This window comes from Macrobrachium rosenbergii, chromosome 2 (assembly GCF_040412425.1).
Source record: "Macrobrachium rosenbergii isolate ZJJX-2024 chromosome 2, ASM4041242v1, whole genome shotgun sequence".
Classification (NCBI taxonomy): domain Eukaryota; kingdom Metazoa; phylum Arthropoda; class Malacostraca; order Decapoda; family Palaemonidae; genus Macrobrachium; species Macrobrachium rosenbergii.
In genome coordinates, this window is record NC_089742.1 from 57,981,771 (window position 1) to 57,991,770 (window position 10,000).

Sequence of the window (10,000 nt, forward strand, 5' to 3'; positions counted from 1 at the left end):
ATTCAATTCAATTCATATAATATAGGGTCTTTGTTGCTTAACGGTTTTTGTTACGTATCAGAAAGACAGACCCCCAAAGTGTCTGTTAATCTTTCGAGGCACTAGAGAGTTACGAGGAACACTGTCACGTGCAGGCAGAGGATTTTGAACAATAACCCATTTTCGGGTAATGTGGATATCTTTTCTTTTTCGTTTTTTAATACCCATCGTTTTCCTGTACAGAAACTCGATGGTCGGTAGGTTTTGAAATTACTGCGTTCAGACACGCTTGCAGTTGTACGACGTCACCCTCATAAACTAACTGCCTAAGTCATTTTTTTGCCCAAGTCACAATCATGACTTAGGCATAGTGATAATAATGCGTAAGTCACTGAGTGACTTAGGCAGAAAGCTTTTTGGGAAATTTATTCCACTTACTTTCTACATCTGACTTAGGCAAGTATACCAGTAGGTGCGCCACATATTGGAGATTTGATTCAGGCAAAAATCCAAAAATCAATGAAAAATGACTTAGGCAGTTTGTTTGTGAGGGTGACGACGAGTTTTAAGTTTTTCCGCTTGAATCACTTTTATATGCACTTGCTTCTTTCGTGTGTTATACTGTAAGGACATTTCCTTTTATGAGCTGTTGCCGTGTATTTTTTGCATTAACGCTAGAATTATTTTTGATCGTTTTAATTTAAGTATTCGTACGTGCTCTGATGACCTGTTTCTTTTGTTGCTTAATTCGTTTCAATTGATCATTATGGTTTATTTGATTTAAAAAAGACATTGCATTGTCAGACGGCTACATTTTTTTAAACAGGTGTTGGAGGTCTTTCTGTTTGCTGTGGGTTATTGAAAAACTTTCAGTGTGTTGATACTAAAAATACCGCAGCTTTCATTGGCGTAATGAAAGCTGTTAACCCATGCGGTCATTCTGAACTGATTCTCTGATATACGCTTTTTTGTACATGGTACTTGATAACTGGAGAACGCATTAGCGTAATTATAAAAGCAGAAAGTTCGTTATAGTGTTTCTCACTGCTGCTACTACTGTTCTGTTACAATTTTGAGTAATAATTTTTCATAGTTTAATTTTTTCTTAATTTATTGAAGAAAATTACATATCAGTCAGGTGTTTCATTGACAGTCATAATGTTGCTCTAAGACAGTGGTTCCCAACGTGGGACGTACACCCCACCAGGGGGTTAATTTGATTTTTAAGGCGGGGGGGGGGGCAATTCGAGAATGTTTAAACCAAGTTAATGGCCCTTTACGCTTCCTCCACGTGAATGTAAGAATCATATATCACCAAGGGGGCATCAGGATTTTAGAGGTGATTAGGTGGGGCATGGCCAAAAAAGGTTGGGAACCACTACTCTAAGAGAAGTGATAGAGGTGGCAGGGTTCCACGTTGCTGAACAAATTCAAGATTCCAGTTTTTGGAAACTTTTTACAAATTCAAAGAAACTGTTAAAATTGGTTGAATAATTCTGCAAATTGAATACAATTTATTTTGCTGTAACAATCGTGTTATTCTTATCATTAGTGTAGGTGTTATTGTCAGTGTTCAGAATTCCTGCAGATAGTTGGTATGCAGTGTTAATATTTTTTTTTAGTTTAGGAATGACTGGAATGCAAGGTAACTGTGTTACTTTCAGTAATTAATACTGGTAGGCCCCGTGGGGGGTTACTGCCGTCAGTGCACCTCACGCGGTGGGGTGTAGGCATTACTTAAGGTTCTTTGTATCGTGCCTTCGGCCCCTAGCTGCAACCCCTTTCATTCCTTTTACTGTACCTCCATTCATATTCTCTTTCTTCCATCTTACTGTCCACCCTCTTCTAACAACTGTTTCGTAGTGCAACTGCGAGGTTTTCCTCCTCTCACACCTTTCAAACCTTTTCACTCTCAATTTCCATTTCAGCGCTGAATGACCTCATACTCTAGGTCCCAGCGTTAGACCTTTGGCCTAAATTCTATAGTCCATTCCCAGTACTGTTAGGAACAATCGAGGGTTATCTAGGAATATAAAAAACAACTTCATTATTTTATCTTTATTGATCAATATGAAAGAAAACAAAAACCTATACAAGCATAGATGAACATGAGAAATTAGAGTTATGTAATTGACGAAGAACGTTGAATTCTCTGATGACTTCAATCAGTAATTCAAACTGAAATTCATAACTGCGTGAAAACTTGAACATGTTAGTATTGCCGTATTATCATTGCTAATATCAACCTTTAGTTGGTAGATTGGGTTTGTCTTGGTTGTCTGGTCGTCGCTGGCTACTATGAAATAATATATTCTTTTACCTTTTCTGCGCGATGACCTGCCGCAGCCATTGGCTGTCAACCAGAGTATGTCGTGTTAGGCATTCTTTGGCTACCTTCCAGCAAGGTCAAGTGTTTTGCATGCATCGAAATTCTTCTCGACGCCGTTGGCGTGGGTCCCAAAAATGATAGGGGGGCCATATTCTGCGTATGAGTCAGCAGCGGTGGCCGGTGTATTGGTGTCGTGGTCCCTTGGAAAAAAAAAAAATGTCCCTTCTTCGTGGACTGGCAGCCAAATAACCACTTGCTAAGCCACGCCTCCTTGACCTCGAAATTAGAATGTTCTCGGAGGGCCGAAATGGGACACAGGGCGAAGTTCGAAATACTTTGGTATTTTAACATAAACACCAGACTCCAAATTCTGAAATTTGCTGCCAGACTTTCAAAATTTTAATAATCATATATTTAAGTAAAGGAATTTCCGTATTTCGACCATGCATGCTAATATTGTTCCGCAGGTCGAGGGGCTTTTGTCCGAAATATTTTAGTAGGCCGATGCTGATGCTCAAAGTTGGGACAATTTTCCTTGCTGACTTTATAAGATGGTTGCGAGTTGGAAGGAGAGTCAAGTTGTGCGTAGCAACGCTTTATATGATGGAGAAACCACTGGCATTATAATTCTCACTTATATACACGAATGTAAATTTTGAATGTAGAAACGTTACATAATTTTGATGATTAATAAGTACAATTTCATTGTTCGACGTTTTCTCCTTCTCTGAGGTGATGAGGAGAGACTCAAGTATTTATCTGAAATGAACGTGGCCTTGAACCTCGACCACAGGCGAACACTTATTTCCTTTATTATCGTCTACGGTGTGTACATAATATTCAATAATAAGAGCGTGAAAAGCTTATTATTATATTCATGACATTATACACAGAACGACAACATTCTTGACAGCTTATCTTATTGTTCGTTTTCTTACAGTTAAAAAGAAGTGTTGAAACTTGCATAGAGACAATGTATATAGACATCTTATGTTACGATGAAATATCGATCATGAAGCTCACAAAAAACATAGCACCCGGATCTGCTTATCAATAAGGTGTTTATTTACAGGTTGAATATAGAATTATGGTGTGATGATTTAGCTGGATGTCACGAATAATAATTCATTTTCGGGAGTCTTGTTTTCTCTGCTTTAGGTAATCTCTGCGGCGGGTTCTGAGCCATTTAGAAGATCATATTATAAGTAAATAAGTGAGGCTCTCTTGTGAATTAAACATTGAGGCTTCACGCATTCAGCAACACTGTAATGAAGATCTGTGCAATTGGCAATCAGTGTAGGGTTATGCTTGCGGCCATGCTTGCCTGTTGGTAGCAAAAAAGGGAGGTTAAGAACATGTGGTAATCACAAAATTATCGAGATTATACTAGCTTGGTTATCATCACGGAGAGGTTAAATGCACTTGCTAATGCAAACTGTAGGATATGGACAGTTGGTAATCATAAAATAATTCAGATTATGCTAGCATGGTTATCATCACGGAGAGGTTATATACACTTGCTAATGCAAACTGCAGGTTAAGAACATCTGGTAATCACAAAATAGTAGAGATTAAACTAGCATAGTTATAATCCCAGGGAGGTTATATGCACTAATGCAAACTGCGGGTTAAGAACATCTGGTAATCACAAAATAATAGAGATTAAACTGGCATGGTTATCATCACGGAGAGGTTATATGCACTTGCTAATGCAAACTGCAGGTTAAGAACATCTGGTAATCACAAAATAGAGATTAAACTAGCATAGTTATCATCGCAGGGAAGTTATATGCACTTGCTAATACAAACTGCAGGTTAAGAACATCTGGTAATCACAAAATAATAGACATTAAACTAGCAAGGTTATCATCACGGAGAGGTTATATGTACTCGCTAATGCAAAATGCAGGTTATGGACAGATGGTTATCACAAAATAATTGAGGTTATACTAGCTTGGTTATCATCACGGTAATGACAAGATGTAAGTTATGCACAGGTGCTAATAATAGAGCTAGTTATGCTCATTAGGTAATAACATAGGGCAGGTTATACAGACTTGTTATCTCCAAAGCAGGTTCTTGCAATTGATAGTCACAAAATAGAGGTTATACACAATTCACAGTCGTTAAAAGGAGTTTATGCACAATGAATAATAATAAAAAGAGGATATACGGGATTAGTTACCACAAGTGGCGGATGTATCCCAAGGTGTTATTCATAACAGGGAGTAATATAGGAGTTTGGAAGTGCAAAACTTAGATTAAGCCTCGTTATGTACAATGAAACGGAAACTCTTGAAATTATTTTTTTGGGGGGTTAAAGTTAACTTTTCCTGATTATTATGATTTTTACCTCGGAATGGCATATTTCTGTGTTAAGAATTTTCCAAATTGCGCAGGACGGTGTGAACTTGTTCTGATGATGCTCGATTGCTTTGTTGCCACCGGTACACACACGCCCGAACATTGTTACAGGGTTGCTTGAACGGACACTCGCTTTCGTGGTACCTTCTTGAACGCGCAAGCTTAACTCTCTTGTCAAATGAAACACTCACTCACACACAGTTAATAAGAAAAAAAGGAGGTACTCACGTACCCTCCGATCTCTGTAATGTCAAGTGAAAAAATATAATTCACGCGTTGAACGTACAATAATTTTAGTCATCCCAAATCCCAAATGAAATTACATTCTCTCACGTCCACATGCTTTCATTTAAGTATGTGTTTCGACGTTTTGGAGTTTGAGGAAATCCACCTGTTCAGAAACCTCCTGACTAAAATTTGTGAAAACAAATGTATCTGTTGAGATAGGCTACGTCTGTTGGTTTCGGGAGAGTACAGCTACTTCTTATATCGAAATAAAAATGTATTCTTAACTTCAACATTTCTAAATCAATTAACATTCTGATATTATTGGTGAAGATGCGTTTTTTCACGATTTTACAAAAAAAAAGGGGTTACTTGCATTGTTTCCTTAGTTGGACAACGGGCAAGGTCTCTTTTTCTAAACCGTACATATATGTTTCTGCGTTGCGTGAAATTTTGCTTAACTATGTGCAGTTATGTGAACAACTTCTGTATGTGAACTAAAGCACATTTGTAATAGTTTGAGGAAACGCAAATGTATACATAGAATTAACGGTGCTGCGTAAAAATTGATTACAACGAATAATTATATACTGATGCACAAATGCACGCAAAATAAACTTTCAGAATTCTCTCTCTCTCTCTCTCTCTCTCTCTCTCTCTCTCTCTCTCTCTCTCTCTCTCTCTCTCTCTCTCTCTCTCAGCATTGTCGTTATTGATAGGTATGGAACATAAAACTCTTTCTTTGCAAAAACAAATCTGTGACCATAAATAAAAAAAAAAATAACTGAGTTAATGCGAGCACCTGATTTGGAACAGAGATCTGGGATAATTTATTGGGTGAAACTCATAAGTTTTAACCTGTTTTTCTCAGCCGAAATGAAACTGCATCGACGATAATTCTGTATTAAAGGCCACCTGGTGGGGAATTGTCACTTTGTTTTTATTATTATTATTATTATTATTATTATTATTATTATTATTATTATTATTATTATTATTATTATTTATTATTATTATTATTATTATTATTTCTACTTCAAAAAATAATTATGTTATCTCTGTCGGAGGAACTGGAAGGAGATATAAATGTCTTTTTTGTCTGCTTGATCTTTCTAAAAAATATCTCAGAATGATGTTAATGGATTCCAGAACAATTTTATTAAGACGAAGGTCTAAGGTTGTGTCTCATGTAAGAGTCTTCCTTTTACTGTACCTCCGTTCATATCATCTTTCTTCTACCTTACTTTCTACCCTCTCCTAACAATTGATTCACAGTGCAACTGCGAGATTTGCTTCCTGTTAAACCTTTCAAACCTTTTTTCTGCCAATAAAATCTATATTCTATTCTGTAAGAGTTGATTTGATATTGTGATGGATCCGGATATTATGGTTCCTGGAGATTTTCTGTTGAGGATATCTCGAAAAGTAGTAAGTGTGTGTCAGTGGAATTTTGTGGAAGGACGGGTTAATGGAACAGAATTAATTAGATTATGAGCTGAATTTTTACATGAATGCAAATACAGATTGTGATCCAGGGAATTTATTTCTGTAGAATTTGTCGACTGATAGGACTTGAGTTGAGGAAGAATTAAGATTCTGAAATGGTCGTGGATGGGGATCCAGATGTATCTAAAAGTTGTTGATGCATTTCTACAGAAGTTTGTGGAGAGGTGGGTTCAATAATAGTTGATAAGACTGTCATATGATGTGGATCCGGATTAAACATTTTTTTACTTAGAAATATCTCATAAAATTATGATGAGTTTAACGAATAAAATTTGTGAAGGGGGGTTGGGGTATATATGGCATAAGAGCAGTGGATTTAGAAACAAGATGAAAGCTGATGTTGGTGGAGTTTCGGAAGTGGATCCAAGACATTTGATCTGGATTTTAATGCAGAGTAAAATGGATCTGGATATAGCTGCTAAATCTGTTTTTTTCCGCTTGTCATTATCATTGTTAGATAAGGAAGACTTGAAGTGTATTTTTGAATTTTTTCGATATGAATTTTTTACTATTTGGTTGTCTTCAGCTCGAGAACAACAGTTTGATTTGAATATGTATTCTTTAGGCCTAGACTGAGGAATGCGTTTCAAGAGTATTATTAATATTATTATTATTATTATTATTATTATTATTATTATTATTGTTGTTGTTGTTGTTGTTGTTATTAACAACAATATATTTTGTTCTTGTCTCCGTCCCTTCTTTGCTTCGCTGTGTTGCTTTGTTGGTGGCTGTGATGGCGGTTTCGAATGTCTGTGTTCATGATTTTTACTTACAAGAAGTAGTTCAATGTCATGTACGATTCCAGTTGTATCCTGTGAACGTTAAATAATTAGTAAAACAAAGGTATGTGGTATATACACCAAATTCCATTCCTAGAGTTTCTTGTTGAAATGCCGAAAGGAAAATATTTTTGAAGGAAATTAATCTCTCTCTCTCTCTCTCTCTCTCTCTCTCTCTCTCTCTCTCTCTCTCTCTCGTTATCGCGTTTGTCCACCGGCGAGTCACTTGATTTATATGAGGGACAGCAAAGAAAGTCCCGCGTTTTCGTAATTTTGAAATCTGCCCCTTTCCCAAAGCATCCCTTATCCATTATTAATTTCTCATATAACTCGTTATTACGAGTATGGCAGCTCTCTCCGCAGACTGTTTTCCATCCTGAATGAATTATTATTTATTTTCCATCCTGAATGAATTATTATTCTTGAGACGCAAAGAAATTGTCATGGTAAACCATTTCCGGCGGGAAAATAGATCTCTCGTGTTAGTAGTACAGACGATGAATCTTTGCATGAGAAAGATGAGGAGCGATATCTTGAATATTCACTCACAAGGCAGCTTATGTATTCCTATCTCGTTTACTAAGTTTCTTTTTAAAACTAAAACCTTAAACCAACGTAACGATAACTACTTATCTGTAGACTAACAAAGTTTTATAATTATGTCATTACATCCTAAAATGTTTATTATTCGTTAAGGACTCTATTCGATCTGAAGTGATTCTGTTTTTTTCTTTTCTTTATCGAAGGTTACTGACTAAGCTTTTACAGAAGCCAGAGAGTGAGAGGTTATTTCCACGCGTCACTTGTTTTCGTTTCGTATGAGGGGAAAGCGGAGATGCGCAAGGCGATGCTCATTTGTTCGGAGGAGGCGGGCGATGCTCGGAAAGGGATGATCTTTACGCTCCATATCACGATTGTTCTTAGTTCAATCATAAGTTGACTTTTAAAGTGCGTCCGCTCTACTGTAAAATTTGTCATAAACTTGTCATAAACACACGTCGATAACTTATCTTACAGATATTACCAAAGAGGTTGAATAGATATTAATGACTCGGTAATTATATCTAGCGCTTCATACAAATATCTGGTATTAGCCAAAGGTTCGTTCTCCACTTAAAGTCGTTGACTTGCTTTCAACATGTTCGTGATACGTCAGAATTAAGTTGCCGCCGTTTGTATGTGACATGTTTACTGTAGTGTAGACGCAGCACCTTTTAAGCTGCGTCCACACGATCAAACTTTGATCGACGAACTTTGTTCGATGTGACGTCAGAAGCGGAGAAACAGCGGGAAAAATTCTGACTTTGTCCGCTCTTTCTCCGCTTCTGACGTCACATCGAACAAAGTCCGATCGAGTGGACGCAACCTTACCCTTATCCAAGCGGTTGACGTGATGTATAGGGGAGCTTCGTCCATCGTAAAATCATTTGATTCATCAATCCACGTTTTCTCCTCGCTGCTGAGGTTAACAGTATACAGTTATTTAATGCCCGTTTATTTGGTTGATATATTGTTTTATATCTTGTGGAAATATATTGTTCACATTTTTTCATCTTTATTTTTTAAGTTGTCGTCTTTTTAATATTCAGACATTTACTGTTTTGAATATAAATGGCACTTTAGTTAGAAATCGTGTTCAAGATGCTTAAATATTCTAATGCGATGATTTTCATACGGTGTCTAGGAACGACGACATGCGTTTGATAAATCATATTTTCTTCAAAAGTCAATTCCTGTTAAACAAAAGTTACGTCACAAGAAAAGACGTATAAAAATGCAGATGCGTTTAAAAGAAACTGTGGATCGTTTATGTTTATATATATATATATATATATATATATATATATATATATATATATATATATATATATATATATATATATATATATATACATATATATATATATATATATACATATATATGTATATATATGTATATATATATGTATATACTATATTACTGATATCTTATCTCGCGCTTCAATATCTGTAGTCACTGAAGGATGAAACGAAATTTGGACAAGTCTGAGGAGAGTAGAGTTCAAACCTTTTTAAGCGTCGTCGCTTTTATAAAGGATCGAAACCTCTTTGAGCATCGCCCCTTTTCAAATCTAATCAACTGAAAAACCAGTAATTATTTCCGAATTTCCCCCCATATTATCTTCCCATTTAAGTTCCTTAACCATATAAAACATCACTCTTTCTCCTTCAGAACAAGACAGAAAGTGGGGTTCCTTTTATCAATTTTACATTTAGCAAAATTGATATAAATTTTTTCCTGGGTTTTGGAAACGAATAGCTCTTGCTGTTACTTATATTATTTTCTCTCTTAATCTCTTCGTATTTCTAAATTTCATTACTTAGTCATAGTATTTATATCTTTCCTTTCTTATAAAATTTTCAAAAGACTTGTCAAAACTGTCGGGATTTTCAGTTTTTATATTTTTTTTTATTTTATGTTATTTGCTTCATAAATATTCACGTGGTCACATAATTCATTAACTCGTGGTATTCTACATATTCCTAATGATCTCATTTCTTGTCTGTTTGCATTCGTATCTCTTTTTCTGAGTAAATAACATAATATATGTATATATATCTTTTCTGCCTTATAAATTTTCAAATAACTTCAACTCTTTAGCTCTTTTAGTTTTTTTTATCCTTTTTGCATTTTTATCTTTTTCTTCTTAACTATTCAAGAAAACACTTAATTCATTCATTGACTTTATTAGTTTTCTTAGTTAATGTAATTCCTTGTCTGTTTCACTTGGTCGCGTCTCTTTTTCTACGTAATTCTTCACAACTATTCATCAAG

At 35.6% G+C, this 10,000-nt stretch overlaps 1 protein-coding gene across 1 annotated transcript in view; it reads left to right on the forward strand.

Moving 5' to 3' along the window:
• The window catches only part of LOC136847497 (cerebellin-3-like), a 306,286-nt gene that overhangs the window by 20,438 nt on the left and 275,848 nt on the right, over positions 1–10,000 (forward strand). The gene's annotated exons all lie outside the window — the stretch shown is intronic.